Here is a 17,483-nt window from a genome sequence, read left to right on the forward strand (position 1 = left end):
TATATTTCGTTGTGGGGGGGCTTGCGGTTTAGTGGTTAATAGGTTTATTATTGCGGCGGTGTGGGCGGACGGCAGATTAGGGGTTGATAATCTTTAAATAGTGTTTGTGATGCCGGAGGGCGGTGGTTTAGGGGTTTATAGGTTTATTATAGTGGCGACGATGTTGGGGTGCGGCGATATAGGGGTTAATACATTTTTTAAGTGGCAGTGATGTCAGAAGTGGCAGATTAGGGGTTAATACATTTATAATAGTGTTTGCGATGTGGGAGGGCCTCGATTTAGGGGTTAATAGGTAGTTTATGGGTGTTAGTGTACCTTTTAACAGTTTAGTTATGAGTTTTATGCTACAGCTTTGTAGCGCAAAACTCATAACTGCTGACTTTTGATGGTGGTACAGATCTTGTCATTTTAGGCTGTACCACTCACAGCCAAAAAGGTGTGCGGTACACCTATTCTGACAAGACTTGTAATAGCAGCGTTAGGGAAAAAGCATCGTTATGAAGCATAACAATGCTTTTTCACTCATAACGCAAAACTCGTAATCTAGCTGAGAGCTTGTTACATGTTAATTTTTTGCAAGTCTATGTCAAAATCTGTGAGATAATACCATCAGATACCGTGCATTTTATCATGAAAACCAGTTATAAAGAAATTAACAATTCAACCAACCATTAACTTAATAAACATGAAACTAAAAGAAAAAGAAAAAATAAACAGTAAAATTAAACATAAAATTGCCTGAGTCATTGTCGTAATCATAAGCATGAAGGTTAAATATTAAGGTAAATTCTTCTGAATTTAAAGGAAAGTGAGCTTTCCTGAAATCAACTCAGAGTGGCTTGCATATAAGATTCCCAAAAGAATACTATGTCCCTATCTAGGTCTAGCTTCCCCAATTTCCAAAAGTAAAGTCTTTCCAACATAATAGTAGTTTCAACTAATTGTCTCCAATCAAAGTTGGAATTTTGGAAAATTTCCAGTTTCTTGGAATTAGCTGTTTTGCTGCATTAAGAAGTATCAAAAAAGGACTTTTTATTATTTTGCATGCGATTTCCGGGCTAGTTTGTAATAGTGCAATTTCTGGCGTGAGATTTAACTGGATCTTCAAAACAAATTCTATTTCATTAAATATTTGTGTCCATTATGCGTGTATGTCCTTACAGCCCCACCAAATATGTAGCATATCCCCACTTTTCACCACAACCTCTCCAGCATTTATCATTGGCTAACGGAAAAAAATATTTTATTTTAATTGGTGTTAGGTACCATCTTTATGTGGGTTTCTAAGGATTTTGTGACTGGGTTTTTATAGGGGACATGCTTTCATGCATAGTAAGTCCAAACATGGTCATGACAGCTCGTTTCAAAGTGCGTGAACCTACATTATTAAACTCATGGTCCCTAAGGTGCATTCCAGTTTACAAGTTACAAGTTGTAGGCACAATCCCTTGCCTGACCATTTGAATCACTTTTCAAACATTATTCCCAATAAAAAACATATAATTTAAACGTAATATATACACATATACTGTATATACTGTATATGTGTGTGAAATACTATATATTATACATGTGCTTTTTATGGGAAACACGAAATGCGTCAGTGACATCATACGGCCCCTTGGTCATAGTTTTTTGCCTGATTTAAGATAGCAGTCATCTGCTTACTTGTGGTGGTCTGTGTGGCCTATGTTTTAATGTATTTTTTTTTTCAATTAAAGAACCCAGTTTTAAACTTTGGGAGGAGCTGGTCTGGAATATTGTTTGTTTGCTGCATTTTAAGCACTCAATCTAACCTTAACACTGTAGGTATTGTAGAGCATTACATTTTTTAGCCCTATTATGTTTTGCATTCAAATGCAACACATTTCACCACTTGCGAATACGAGAAATGAAAGCGCACCATACACTGGTTATTGCAAGCATAGGGTGCTCTAAAACAATGTTTTCTGCGTTCAGATTCTCTGGTATATCTCTTTTACCAACCAGATTATGCTGTAGCCTTTAAGCAAAAAGTTGCATAATACATAGAGCACAGAGCAAATTGAATTGGATTTTTCAGTGTAACTAATCTTATTTGCCAAAGTAGTATACTTAATCTAAAATTCTCCAAACATTAGGCATGCCAACATGACATCAAATTGTCTGATCCAGTGGCTTATTATTACCACTTGGTGAATCAACTGACTGCTATCAAAATGGGTTGTCAAAGCCATTAGTTTATACAGTATCTCATGAATTCTTCCAGTCTTTTTAGACTGTTACAAGATGTTAATAATCTATATACAACTTACTTCATAATCATTGTGGACATGCATAATTGGTTCACTTAAAGGTAAACACATGGATCAGTTCAAACGTCCGGTCACTTGCAAAGCTGATAATTGGGAAGCCATTCAGAGCTTCCCAAAGCTCAAATGTATAATCCAAACGAGCAGAAAAATGGCTGCACTCCCAATGAAAGGTGCAAATTCTTCATTAGAAGCAAAACAGGGTGATGTTTCAGGGCACCTGCCTCTTTGTCAAGCTTGACAAAGGGGCAGATGCCTCGAAATGTTGCCATGTTTTGCTACTAATAAAGAGTTTGCACCTTTCATTTGGAGTGCAGCTGTTTTTTTGTTTGTATGCATAACTGGTTCCCTATCATTCCTTACAGTGAAGGAATAGTAGTCAGTAAGCAAATGACCAGTAAGAATACATGCTATCAAGATCAGCCCTAGACAGGTAGTGAGGAAGAGAAATATAAGAATTTTTTTTTTGCTGGATGAAGATGTAAATTGATCACACTGGTCAACCCAATGAAAAGAATTAAAGTAGGTCAATTATTTAGGGCCAGATTATGAGTGGTGCGCTGTTTCGCGCAAGGAATATTGCAGCTGTTTGCATGTGTTGGAAGGAGCACTCGTATTACAAGTTGAAAGTAAATGTGAATGCGTGAGAGCAATTGCAACTTATGCTAGAATGATTACCATGACCTCAGAGCTCTGATTAACTGTTACACAAGACAAAAAAGTGTCACAAACCACATAAAAAATACTTTTAAAAATACAGTTACACTCATAATAACACTATCTAATAAAAAGTATTTAAAAAATATTGCCCAAAAAAGTTATAAGGGCTCAAAGAATTGAGGTCTCAGGTGTTAGAAAAAAAATTCATGCAAAGGGCTTTAAAGTAGAGAGACATACATATACATGTCTAAATGTGTATATGTACTGTATATTATTAAAATATTTATTCAACAATCCAGTGAGTACACTCTATTGGCTGATCCAATCAGCCAATCGGATTGAACTTGATTCCATCAGCCAATCAGAATTTTCCTACCTTAATTCCGATTGGCTGATAGAATCCTATCAGCCAATCGGAATTCGAGGGACGCCATCTTGGATTACGTCCCTTAAAGGAACCTTCATTCTTCAGTTGGACGTCGAACGAAGAGGATGGATCCGTGCCGGAGGTCTTCAAGATCAGCCGCTCGTCATCGGATGTAACAACATAGAAGATGCGGCTTGGATGAAGATGTTTGCCGGTCTGGATGTCCTCTTCAGCCCGAATAGGATGAATATTTCTTCCCGAAGATGGACTTCTTCATTTGCCGCTTGGATCAAGACTTCAGCCGGAGGATGGACGTCACTCTTTAGCCCCCGCTTGGGCATGGATGAAGACGTTGGAGGCTCTTCTGGACCGATCGGTTAACCCAGTGTGGTGAATACAAGGTAGGGAGATCTTCAGGGGCTTAGTGTTAGGTTTATTTAAGGGGGGTTTGGGTTAGATTACGGGTATGTGGGTGGTGGGTTGTAATGTTGGGGGGGGGTATTGTATGGTTTTTTTACAGGCAAAAGAGCTGAATTCTTTGGGGCATGCCCCGCAAATGGCCATTTTCAGGGCTGGTAAGGTAAAAGAGCTTTGAACTTTTTTAATTTAGAATAGGGTAGGGCATTTTTTTATTTTGGGGGGCTTTGTTATTTTATTAGGGGGCTTAGAGTAGGTGTAATTAGTTTAAAATTGTTGTAATATTTTTCTAATGTTTGTAAATATTTTTTTATTTTTTGTAACTTAGTTATTTTTTATTTTTTGTACTTTAGTTAGTTTATTTAATTGTATTTATTTGTAGGTATTGTATTTAATTAATTTATTGATAGTGTAGTGTTAGGTTTAATTGTAGCAGTGACGTGCACTCATAGGAGGCAGGTGAGGCACTGCCGCACCTGCCATTTGGGACAAATGAAAAAAAAAATATATATAATTTTATTAAAAAACAAAAGTTAAATAAAGTTAAAAGTTTTTTTTTTTTTTTTTTTACATTTCTAGCTCTATAATATTGCGCAATAGAGAGGCACTGGGTTCTGGTGTTTCTCTATTGCTCAATATTTTACATGTATTTTTATTACTAGCTGCTCTGCAGCACCACCCGGTGGTGATTTGCTGCAGCAGCGCGGCTGAAAAAACTGTGAAAGAGGCACCTCTAATGAGGCCTCGTATTTTCCCTGGGAGACCGGCTCAGCCATTGAACACTGGTTGACTCCCTGGCCCTGCTGTATGGTGTCTACTGCGCATGCGCAACGAGGAGCAGTCTGACGGCGCGGGAACAACAGTGAAAATAGTCAGTGCCACTTATTCCTAACTGTTTGGGACTAACTGTCAGCGAGTGGAGCCTATCGCAGCTGCCCCCTGGTCCTGCCTGCCCTGACTGGTCACTGAGGAGCCGAGTCACCAACACAGTCACACAAGTAAGTCAGAATGACAAGCCATCGTGGGTGACTGTGATGTGATGATTTGTGAGCACTAAATATAATAAGGCAGAGAGTGAGACTGAGAGACAAGTAGTGGCCGCGGCCGCCCCCCCCCCCACCCCTCTGCTCTGATGTTAAGTGTCTGTGTGAGTCTCACACAGACACTTAACATCAGAGCAGAGGGGGACTGTGATGAGTGAGTGACCGGGCGTGTGTCAATGACATGTAATGAGAGTCTGACTCTGACATCATCTTCTCCTCTGCTAATATGTATTTGAGACTCAAATGAGCAGCCGGCATCTTGTGATTTTGTGAACAGTAGGCAGTAGGCAGTGGGCACTAAGGCAGTTAGGCAGAGTAGTGGCCGCCCCCATCCTCTGATGTTAAATAAACTTTGTGCCTGATGGTCCCGGTCAGTGTTGCTGCCTACTACTGAGTGTCTGAGTCTGACATCTTCTCTGCTTGCAAAATTTATTTTACAGAATGAGCAGCCATCTTGTGCACACTGCACAATGCACATATTATATTATAAGGCAGAGAATAGTAGCCTCCCCCTCTCTGATGTTAAATTTTGTGTCTGACCCGGTCAGTGTTGTAACTTGCTACTGACATCTTCTCTGCTTACTAAATAAATTTTACAAGTTACAACACTGACCGGGTCAGACACAAAGTTTTACATCAGAGGGGGTGGCCACTACTCTGCCTGCCCTATAATATATTTACTGTGCACAAAATCACAAGATGGCTGCTCATTCTGTAAAATTAATTTAGTAAGCAGAGAAGATTTCAGTTTCAACATTGAATTTGCAAGCAAAGAAAATAAATCATTATAGTGAATGTTTTGGCAGTTTACTGTTAGGAATTTAGGATTAATATGTGATTAGCAGCTAAATATCTTTAGGATGAAATTTGAATAGAGCTCCCCCGCCAGTGGCAATCATTGTGTAAATTGGCCAAATCATGTCACATTTCTTATTAACCCGTAGTACAGTGGTCTTTTTCTGTTCTGGAAAAAGGGGGCAAAATAAATAAAGTATATTGCAATTTTTTTTTATTTTTTTTTAAAATAATTTTTATATTACAATTTAATGGTGGTTTATGTCCCATAAGTCCCTTACCATAATTATTAACCAGACCGGTACTCATAGAACTGCAGAGTGACGTTAGTGCTGGACACTGGTCTGGTGCTGTATCTGTTTTTGTCTTACTCATTTTGAATGGGTCAACTACAGCCGCCTTTGAAGGCTTGGCGGTTGTATTACTCGAATAATGAAATTACATGGAATTATTAACCTGATATATTGGATTCTTCTCGGGCCTATCTTAGCCAGTGCCTCACTTGCATCTGACCTCACCGCACATCACTGAATTGTAGATAATTGTAGGTATTGTATTTAATTAATTTATTGATAGTGTAGTGTTAGGTTTAATTGTAACTTAGGTTAGGATTTATTTTACAGGTAATTTTGTAATTATTTTAACTAGGTAGCTATTAAATAGTAAATAACTATTTAATAGCTATTGTACCTGGTTAAAATAAATACAAAGTTGCCTGTAAAATAAATATTAATCCTAAAATAGCTACAATATAATTATTATTTATATTGTAGCTATATTAGGGTTTATTTTACAGGTAAGTATTTAGCTTTAAATAGGAATAATTTATTTAATAAGAGTTAATTTATTTCGTTAGATTTAAATTATATTTAATTTAGGGGGGTGTTAGGGTTAGGGTTAGACTTAGCTTTAGGGGTTAATACATTTATTATAGTAGCGGTGAGTTCCGGTCGGCAGATTAGGGGTTAATAAGTGAAGTTAGGTGTCGGCGATGTTAGGGAGGACAGATTAGGGGTTAATAATATTTCTTATAGGGTTATTGAGGTGGGAGTGAGGCGGATTAGGGGTTAATACATTTATTATAGTATCGGTGAGGTCCGGTCGGCAGATTAGGGGTTAATAATTGTAGGTAGGTGGAGGCGATGTTGGGGGCGGCAGATTAGGGGTTAATAAATATAATATAGGGGTTGGCGGTGTTAGGGGCAGCAGATTAGGGGTTCATAGGGATAACGTAGGTTGCGGCGGTGTACGGAGCGGCAGATTAGGGGTTAAAAAAATATGCAGGTGTCAGCGATAGCGGGGGCGGCAGATTAGGAGTTAATAAGTGTAATGCTCGGGGTGTTTAGACTCGGGGTACATGTTAGGGGGCTGCGTTAGGAGCTGAACGCTGCTTTTTTGCAGGTGTTAGGTTTTTTTTCAGCTCAAACTGCCCCATTGTTTTCTATGGGGGAATCGTGCACGAGCACGTTTTTTAAGCTGGCCGCGTCCGTAAGCAACGCTGGTATTTAGAGTTGCAGTGGCGGTAAATTATGCTCTACGCTCCCTTTTTGGAGCCTAACGCACTGAAAACGCAGCCATTCTGTGAACTCTAAATACCAGCTGTATATAAAAGGTGCGGCCAAAAAAAAGCATGCGTAGCTAACGCACCCCTTTGGCCGCAAAACTCCAAATCTAGGCCACAATTTCTTGACACTTGGCTATTGTACTTTCTGGTAGCCCTGTTCTCATTCATTGGTAATATAAATGTTCCTACCTATGGATTGTGAAAACATCTCCAGTTTATTTACTCATATGGCTTATAACAATATACAGATTCTCCCACTCACCAAGACAGACACTCACATGATCTGACCTTTAGTATTGATGTTCTGTTTCATACTTCTCATTTATTTTTTTACTATCCATCATCTACTAAACTGTATCATCACTACACTATTCCCACTACTCTCTACCACCTATTCTCCTTAAAAAATTCCACTGATACAAAATAGAATACTCTGAAAGACCCCTTTTCTTGCTAATCTGATCTTTCTTCTGCCATGAAAAGTTTATTTCTCCATGCTAACCTCAACCCATGATATACTGATCCTTTCTTCCATGGCTTACATCATGCGCACTCATTGACAACCATGTCTTGGCAGAAACACTATTTTGAAAAAAAATAAATAGTGGAGGACAGTTTACACATGACTGAGTTTCTGCACTACAATCTCCTACTCCTCTGCCTTCATTTCCCTGTTTAGAACTAATTTATAAACTCTGTCCTATAAAGGCTGTGGCATGCAGCGTGATTATGCGGATGTGCACGCTCAGTGTGTTCTGCCTTTACATCTCTGCACGCTCAACAGCGTAAGGTCGCACTGCAAAGAGAGGCCAAGAGGCCTATTTAACAAAGGTCTGTCAGACCTGATCCGACAGAGCGGATCAGGTCCGACAGACATCGCTAAATGCGGAGAGCAATACGCTCTCCGTATTCAGCATTGCACCAGCAGCTCTTGTGAGCTGCTGGTGCAACGGCGCCCCCTGCAGACTCTTTAGACCGCTGCTCCATAACTTGCGTTTCTGGCGAGTCTTCAAACTCGCCAGAAACACGGGCCCTCAAGCTTCATCCAGAGCTTGATATATGGGCCTCCATGGGTGCAGAAGAGTAGTTTTACTTAACAGGAATGCAGGAGTGGGTTAATTAACTGCATAAACTAAGAATGTAACTTTTCATACAGTCTTGTTTCATCATAAAAACAGCTCAAAGTGATTAGATTTATGGTTCAGGTTGACACAGATCAATACATTTCAAAAGCAACACTTTATGCCACAAACACATATGTAACAGTGGGATAAAACAGGAAAAAACTACTGAATGTGTCAAATGCACTAAAATTATGAGGGTGTATTACTATTATTCTTTATTTATAAAGCACCAACAGATGCTGCAGCACTGTCCTTGGGTACTAAGATATATGTACAACTGTGAAACAATACAATATATGACAACATTTTACAGACAAGGGGGAATTGAGGGCCCTATTCCAGTGGGAATTTACAATCTAGATGGGTAGGAGGATGGGAAAAAGGAGGTGGGGACTGCAAAGGTGAGAATGATGTTAGTAAGGAGTTAGATGAGGGCAACTGTTGGTTAAGTGAAATTCATTTGTTAATGAGTTGGGTGATAAACTTCCCTGAACAAAAAGGTCGTTAGAGAGCGTTTAAAGGAGGACAGATTAGGGGAAAGTCTGAAAGCTCGAGGAAGTGTGTTCCAGAGGGTTGGTGCCTCACGAGAGAAGTCCTGTAGTCTAGCATGTGAGGAGGTGATGGTAGAGGAGGCAAGTAGCAGGTCATTGTTGGATCTTAGGGGGCGGGCTAGAGTATATTTGTTGATGAGGAAGGACAGGTAGGGTGGGGCAGCATTGGTCAGGGCTTTTATAGGTCAGGGTGAGAATTTTGAATTTAATTCTCCTGTGAATGATGAGCCAGTGAAGGGACTCACAGACAGGTGCAGCAGATACAGAGCATCGGGAGAGGTGAATTAGCCTGGCAGAAGCATTCAGGATGGATTGAAGGGGGGAGAGGTGGGAGAGAGGGAGGCCAGTTAGTAGGTTATTACAGTAGTCAAGTTGGGAAATTACCAGGTAGTGGATTAGCGGACTTGGGGTGATGGGGAGATAGTGGTGCATCCAACAGTGATAGAAAAATTAGAAACTGGTGTAGTATTAGAGGGGGGATTAGAAGTAGTTTTAAGCAGTTGCTGATGTAAGAATTGACAGAAGGAGAGAAAGGTAGAGGACCCAGAACAGAGCCTTGAGGTACTCCAACAGACAGAGGCAATGGAGATGAAGAGTCATTAGCAAAAGAGACAGAGAAGGATCTTTTAGAGGGATAAGAGTGAATCCAGGTGATGGCAGTGTCACAGAGCCCAATTTGAGAGTCTGTAGGAGGAAGGAAGGGTTTTTTGAGGATGGGGGTGACCTTTGCATGTTTGAAGGAAGATGGGAATGAACCGGTAGAAACGGATAGGTTGAATACGTGAGTAAGAGCTGGAGTGAGGGTAGAATAAAGAGAAGTTATTAGATGTGAAAGAATAGGGTCAAGTGGGTAGGTGTGAGAAAGACAATAAGGAACCAACTTCGCTCTTAGTGGTTGGGGGAGGGAGCAGAGAGTGGCTGATGGGGTGACTGGGAGTGAAGTTGGGAGATAGCAGGCTTATGTTGGTATCTAGCTTCGGATGGTAAGTGTTTTATTGAAAAAGTAGTCAGCCAGGTCTTGAGCACTAAATGCAGATGAAGGGGGTGGTGCAAGTGGGTAAAGGAGAAAGTTGAAAATGGAGAAGAGTTAATTAGGGTTTGACGAGTGAGTAGATATAAGAGAAGAAAGTTTGCTTAGCTAAGTGAAGGGCAGAGGTGTAAGAATAAAGAATGGAATTAACTTATAGTGGATGAAATCAGGTTTAGAGTGGGATTTCCTCCATGCGCGTTCAGCAGCGCAGGAGCATTTTTATAGGTGGCGTGTTTGCTGAGAGTGCCAGGGCTGGAGCTGACAATGTCAAGCTTTGCGTATTTGGGGAGGAGGAAGAGTGTCAAATACAGAGGAGAGATTATTGTTATAGTGGGTTATAGCAAGGTCGGGGCACGATATTGTGGAAGTGTGGGGGAGGTGTTTTTGAAAAAGGTTGGAAAGTTGGAGAGGATCCACAGTGTGCAGATTAATACAGGTGCAGGGGCGAGGGGAAAAGTCAGTTTAGCCTGTATATTAAGATTAAAGGTGAGCAGATTATGGTCTGAGATGTGAAATGGGCAACAGGCGACATCAGAGAGAGAAATAAAGGGAAGAAGAAAGAAACACTATATGACACACTAATACTATAAAAGAGTGAAATGTTCAGTGAGTCTTAATTACTGGAGAAGAAGAGATGACCAGATTAATTAATTAAAACGTAACTTTTACTATTGATTCTTTTAAAAGGGGGGGTTGAATACACAAACATTTAAAAACAACTGAAAAAATGTATAAGGATGACTGCTCCCTGTGTGTTACACCATATACAATTGAGTCTCAAAACCAAATCAATTATAAGGATACATATTATTGATTTAAAAGAAAATAGTTCCTAGCATGGGAAAACACAATTAAGTGATTGGCCAGAGTGTGCCATATAGTGTTTCTTTCTTCTTTCCTTTATTTCTTAAAACATAGGCACTAGGCACTGCCCCCCTATACGTATATACTATGATAGGAGGGATCTGGGTGATTGCCCATTTATCCTCACCTCCTTGATTTAAGTATCAAGGAATCCTCCTTTTTCTCAGACATCAGAGAGAGAGCAGAGATAGGAGAATACCAGATCAATAGATTGTCCATTGCAGTGAGTAGGAAATAGGGTGGTTTGTGAGAGACTGAAGGAGTTAGTGAGTTAGAGAAGTTTAGTATGGACAGTTCCCACAGTTAAAACTCTTTTGGCAAATATAAAGTGAATAAGTGCAATATTTTGTTGCATATACAGATCACCAAATCAATGCTAACTTTTTGAAAATATTATATTCATTCCAATCTCTTAGAACTCCTCCACCTTTAATATCATGCTGCTGTCAGTCAGTGAAAAGTGTCCTGATTTCATTGCCAAGGTTGGTGATTGCCACTCTGCCTCAAGTGCAGTCCATCCATGCACACTACTGCCATGTTTCATTATCGAATCAAATTGGCTTGCTAAGCAATGAGGTTACAGAAATAGAAAATATGTGAGTTAAAAACATCATTGCCGTATATATCATGTTTACTGCTGACAAATAAGACCAATTATACTGGTGGCCCATGCACCCCCACCTAGAACATGTGAGTTGCATCTGGGGTCAGTTATCTGTCTTATTTTTTTAAGACATTAATCAGTGATATTGGTAGCGTGCCTCAAAAAAGTGTATATTTTTACAAATTATACAAAAATTGTATCAGAGTTATGTTTATATGAGAGGCTAATCAAATGAGAAGAATAATTGTCAAATAAGTTGTTTTATTAAAATGTGTAGGACTGTTAAAATTAGTGTGATCTAAAATTTAACACCACAATGTACCAAATTATGGTGTTGTAAGCAAAAATGTCAAAGGGTAAGTATAGACTAAATGGCTCTTTACTTACAGTAACTAAAGAGGTAGAATACTTTAAATGTATTATTTCAGAAGACACAATATAGCAGTCCAGCAGATAAACACATAGAATGAATGGTTTTATAGGAAGATATATGAGCTGGAGAAAAACAAAGCTCACTGAGACACTTTGAAAATCTAGTAGTAAGGCCTCATTGTTGGAACCTACCTCTGGGCTCCTTGACTGCCAGAGCTTCTTGCTAGCATTGTCAGTCTGTAGTATCAATTTCTCATTTGCCACTATTGCCTCTGTGTGCTTTTCATTTTTCTGCATTTGTGTATTTTTCATACAATACCTACCTTTTTTGGTATTTATTGCTTTGTCCATTGTTTAGTTGTATTATTAACTTCCTGTCTCCATATTTTTTCTGCCTGTCTTCACCCTCTGTCTTGTAAGACCATGCTGAGCCTGTCATGCTGGATGTCGGGTCTGGGAAGTGAAGCTCATTTGCAGGGGTATATTTGTTTACATGCTCTTATTTTTTGAATGGGGCTAGTGTAGCTGTCTTACTTTTAGTCATAAAGAGCTGATGAAAAGTAAAGGAAGTGGTACAGGCAGGATATTGGCAAAAAGGCCAAGTGAAAGTGTTGTTGGAACAAAAGAAACAGCTGACACTGGGCAATGTCCAGAGACAGACGAGGCTGGGCAAAGAAAGGATACAGCCGAGGCTGGACAAAGGCAAGTTATAACCAAGGCTGGGTGAAGGCAGGTTATAGCTGAGGCTGGGTGAAGGCAGGTTACAGCTGAGTCTGGGTGAAGGCAGGTTATAGCTGAGGCTGGGTGAAGGCAGGTTACAGCTGAAGCTGGACAATGGCAGGTTACAGGTGAAGCTGGATGATGTCAGGTTACAGCAGAAGCTGGACAATAGCAGGTTATAGCAGGGAAGGTTACATCAGAGGCTGGATGATGGCAGATTACAGCTGAGTCTGGGTGAAGGCATGTTACAGCTGAGTCTGGTTGAAGGCAGGTTACAGCCGAGGCTTGTGAAAGGCTGGTTACAGCCAAGGCTGGGCAAAGTCATGTTACAGCCGAGGAAGGGCAAAGGCAGGTTACAGCCGAGGCTGGATGATAGTAGGTTACAGCCGAAGCTGGACAATGGCAGGTTACAGGTGAGGCTGGACGATGTCAGGTTACAGCAGAGGCTGAACAATAGCAGGTTATAGCAGGGAAGGTTACATCAGAGGCTGGATGATGGCAGATTACAGCTGAGTCTGGTTGAAGGCAGGTTACAGCCGAGGCTGGGGAAAGGCTGGTTACAGCCAAGGCTGGGCAAAGGCAGGTTACAGCCGAGGCTGGATAATGGTAAGTTACAGATGAAGCTGGACAATGGCAGGTTACAGGCGATCAGAAAATCCAGAAGGCCGGTCCAAAGTCAGGTATCAAAGCAAGGGTTCTCACTAAAGCAGAATCAGGAAATAAGGAAAAGAAGCGCCTCACAAAGGTGGCTATAGTGCGCTAGTGTGAAAACTAAAAATATATATAAATACGCTAGTGAGAAAACTAGAAATATAAACTAATATGATATAATGGACTAGGAAATAGGCTGATGGAAGACTATAGTACAGTGAATATACTTTAACTGAATCTATAAGAGTCTGTGGAAGGTGATGTTTGATAAGGAGCAGGAAACTCTCGAACGAATGGGATACAGTGTGTGAAATGCTTATAAGAAAAAAGATATGTTGTATACAAAAATAGCAGCTAAGTGCTACAAAAGATATTAAACTCAAAATGTTACAGTGTGTGAAACACTTAGGAGAAAGAGATATGCTGTATACGAAAATTTAGGAGAAAGAGATAAGTTGTATACGAAAAAGAGATATGATATATATGATAATAACAGTTGAGTGCTACAAAAAATATGAAGCACAATTTATCACAGATATAGCTGTGTATACTGGTGATAAACACATAAAATAAAAACAATAGTAAATAACATCACATTAGAACAATAAGTTAAACATTAAAACTATATACTGTACGTAGGAATATACATATGAAAACAGAGATACCCTGAGTAATAGGCTTGAGAGTGCAAATAAGTGCAAAATAGATGTACTTGATATAGTCTTGATAAAGGCCTCATTGTAGGCTGAAACGTGTCAAGCTCTTGCTTCATTTGACATACCAGCCCGAGTTTTATTCCATTACTCAGAACGATAGAGTTAGGTTTTATATATATATATATATATATATCAACTTCTTCTTTCACAAACCGTGGCACAGACTGAATAAACTCAATGTCAGGGCAAAGACTGATTAGCCAGGCAGGTTTAAATAGTCTGTTGATAATTGCACATTACTAACAGTTTGCAGGAGGTGGAGCCAGAGAGCCTGAGAGGGAAAGCAGAAAACCAACAAGAAAGAATCCACAACTAAAGCCCTTTGGTGGTTCAGGGGAAAGTCACTGGGATACAACATGGGACACCCAAGTTCATGTCCCAAAGGGGCCATGACAGAGCCTTTGCTTCTGATCTTAAACTTGATCTTCTGGCTTATCTTGTTAATATGAACATACACTACCTTAATCATTAACATTAAGTCTTTCCTTTCATCACGAAAATGTAATTTTCATTTTGTTTTAACAAAACAAATATCTTAATAGTACATCAAAGAAAATTAAAGAAAACATATAAAACAACATACTGACATAAATAATCAGTATTCATTTGTTCACTTTAATTTTTTTTGAACGGTTTAAAACTCAACTTAACATGCTCTCCATGATCTGGAGAACACATAAACATGTACATTTGTTTAAAAAAAAAAACAGTATTCATTACATTTTAAACTGAATGAATACCTAATAGTAAAGCCACTGAATATTTGGGGAAAATTATTTCCCTAAATATTCGGAACAAAAATTATTGTCCAAAACAACATTTTCTGGACTGCACATCTATTGAATAGTGTGCACAGTTTTAGAGGCTTTATCTCCAGAAGAATTTAAATGGTAGAAACTGTTTAAATGAGAGCTATTAAAATGGTACATGGTCTAAAAAATAAAAGGATGAAAATATTGGAAAACTTATTTGTAAAAAAAAAAAAAAAGCCTATTTTTTTTAGGTCTATGTTTACCTTTTTCAATAATATATTCCTGTTCATTATTCTGCATTTCATGCTTTTGACAACTTTATAATTGCAACAAATATAGCAATTGAATCAATAAATGAATACTACAGCCATTCTGATAAATACAGAATTTCCTGTGTGAAAGAGGACAAGAGTATGTATATTCTTATGCAAAATCGGGTTCTGTGCCAAATGCAATAAAAAACAGTCAAACAGAAAGAAACTAGGAAAGAGCTATTGAACAGCTTACGTATGAACCAAGAGGGTTTAGTATCAAAGAAACCAGTTGAGTGAAAATGATGAAGGAGAAGATGTTTATCAACCGAGCTACAAAAGCAGTGAGACACCAGACAATGCATATAAACTGACAGACATATGTGATCTAGACACTTTTGTTGATGCCTTGTAAAGATGAAGTCCTATTGGGTAGATTTGGGTAAGGAGTTAGAGGCTCGTAACGAATAAATTGTCTGAATGCAAGTCTCTTGAGGTACATAGGCGCAAAACCAAGAAGAATAGTATTCAGTCCAAATTAAGTATGGGAATTCGAAAGAAAAGGGGTAAATATTCCAGTAGCATTATTATTTATGTCAGAGCCTGAAGTTACATAAAATAAAGGTATAGTTATTATTACTCTAATATATTGACTGTCTAAAGGTGAAGTTTGTATGCTCTGCTGGGAGATAGACCTTGAAATTATTTTAACTAAGAAATAATAATAATAGCAATAAAAAATATATACGTTATGGTTTAGGAGTTGTTATGAAAACTAGTTAAAAAGACATCCTTCAAAAAGTATATCATTAAGATAGTAAATATCTATAAATATTTCTTATATGTGTGAGGATGACAATGAAATAGGTGTGTAAAAGAGAATGATAAAGAAAGTCTACATCTATATGAAATATTTGAATGAGCTATAAACTATGTCTTCATGTTCAACACAAAAAAAGGGTCTACAAAGCAAATAAAATGCCTTTGAATTTATTTTCTAAAAGCTACAAATATGTCTTGTCGTTTTGAAAGATCTAAGCTATAGTTTAGCACATAAAGGAAGACTAGAATTGTTTTCCATATCACTGAAAGGAATTTAAGCCTTGGAAGATTAACAAAACAATATTCTGGACAGAAATCCAACAAGAGATTGGTAATTTAGCAAGTAAACACATTTAGCCCCAAAGACAGGATTACTGTAATATTATACACAGATATTATATATAAACAAAAAGTCTCTTTGATTTAGAAAAAAAGTACACACCATTAGAACTTTTGTGTCTTTATAATGCTGTAGTTCAAGGATGATTTCAGCCTAAAAGTATGAAGATTAGACAAACAATAGTTTTTTAAATTAACCAAATTGAAAAGCATTGCTGTGAATTTTAAGTAAATTTAATATGGACGCTGTAGAAAATGTTACCACATTTTTAAATTCTCTACATAAATAGTATTCAAATTCAGTTGTTTTAATCTTTGTCATAGCTGTGGAAACCTTAAAAATGTGTTTTGTGATTACAGAACCACTAACTAGACCATATACTACAAATATTAAGATAACAGTAGATTTATGCTTCAAGGAAAATACATTTTACATTAAATGAGAAGCAGATCGTTTTGGTAACCCTTTCATAAAAGTAACTGAGAAATGGGCTGTTTTATAATGCTGCAGTGGTTTAAATGAATATGGGCCCATTTATCTAAAGGTTTCGGGGCTTGTAAAATTCTGTAAGACATCTTGCCACTACTGCATTACTATGAAGCCATTGGTGAAATTTTCTAAAGGCAGTTTTTACCTTGAGAACAGTGTGTCTCACAAAAGGGTTTTCCCTGCATTTTAGTATTTGAAAGAGATGTGCACATTACAATAGGGCTCATAAAAATAGCTTGAAACAGATAAGTTACATATTAAAATAGAGATACATAAAAAAAACTGTATTGTTAAATTACAGTTAAATTTGTAATGAAGTTGTACTGCAAAAAAAGTTTTTTAATAGAATTACTTAGAAAGTATATTCTTTTCTTTATTGCAAAATTATTTTCCCCACCTCTGCTATGGGACTGAACAGGAGTGTTCCCTGGGAACGGCTGAAAGATTTCTCTCAGGTCAGTCATAGGGGCCTATCTATCAAGTTCCGAATGCTTTGAGCAGGCGGACAGATATCACCACAATTCAACCCGATCAAGTACGATCGGGTTGATTGACAACCCCCTGTTGGCGGCCGATTGGCTGCAAATCTGCAGGGGGCGGCGTTGCACCAGCTGCTCACAAGAGATGCTGGTGCAATGCTGAATACGGAGAGCGTATTGCTCTCCGCATTCAGTGAGGTATGTCGGACCTGATCCGCACTGTCAGATCAGGTCCGACATACCTTTGATAAATATCCCCCATATTCTCTAAACAATTCACCCTTCCGATCTTGCAGGTTTATCTTAGAGATTATGTTAAAATATACAATACACTTATTATCATACTATAAAAAACACATACAAACAAAAATAGAGGCAATTGTAAGATATTATTTTATGAAATCAGGGTAATCTATGGAGCCCCGCCGGTGTCACATTGAAAAAAACTATTTCACTTTTCAAGAGACAATCAGTAAACGGTGTGCACAAAATAAATGCCCCAAATAATGCAGTAACATCATGTGCACAAATGAACTATCTTGTGCTTACAATATAACTGTATAAAGGTCCCAGTCTCCTCC

The sequence above is a fragment of the Bombina bombina genome, chromosome 5 (genome assembly GCF_027579735.1).
Source record: "Bombina bombina isolate aBomBom1 chromosome 5, aBomBom1.pri, whole genome shotgun sequence".
In the NCBI taxonomy this organism is placed as follows: Eukaryota; Metazoa; Chordata; class Amphibia; order Anura; family Bombinatoridae; genus Bombina; species Bombina bombina.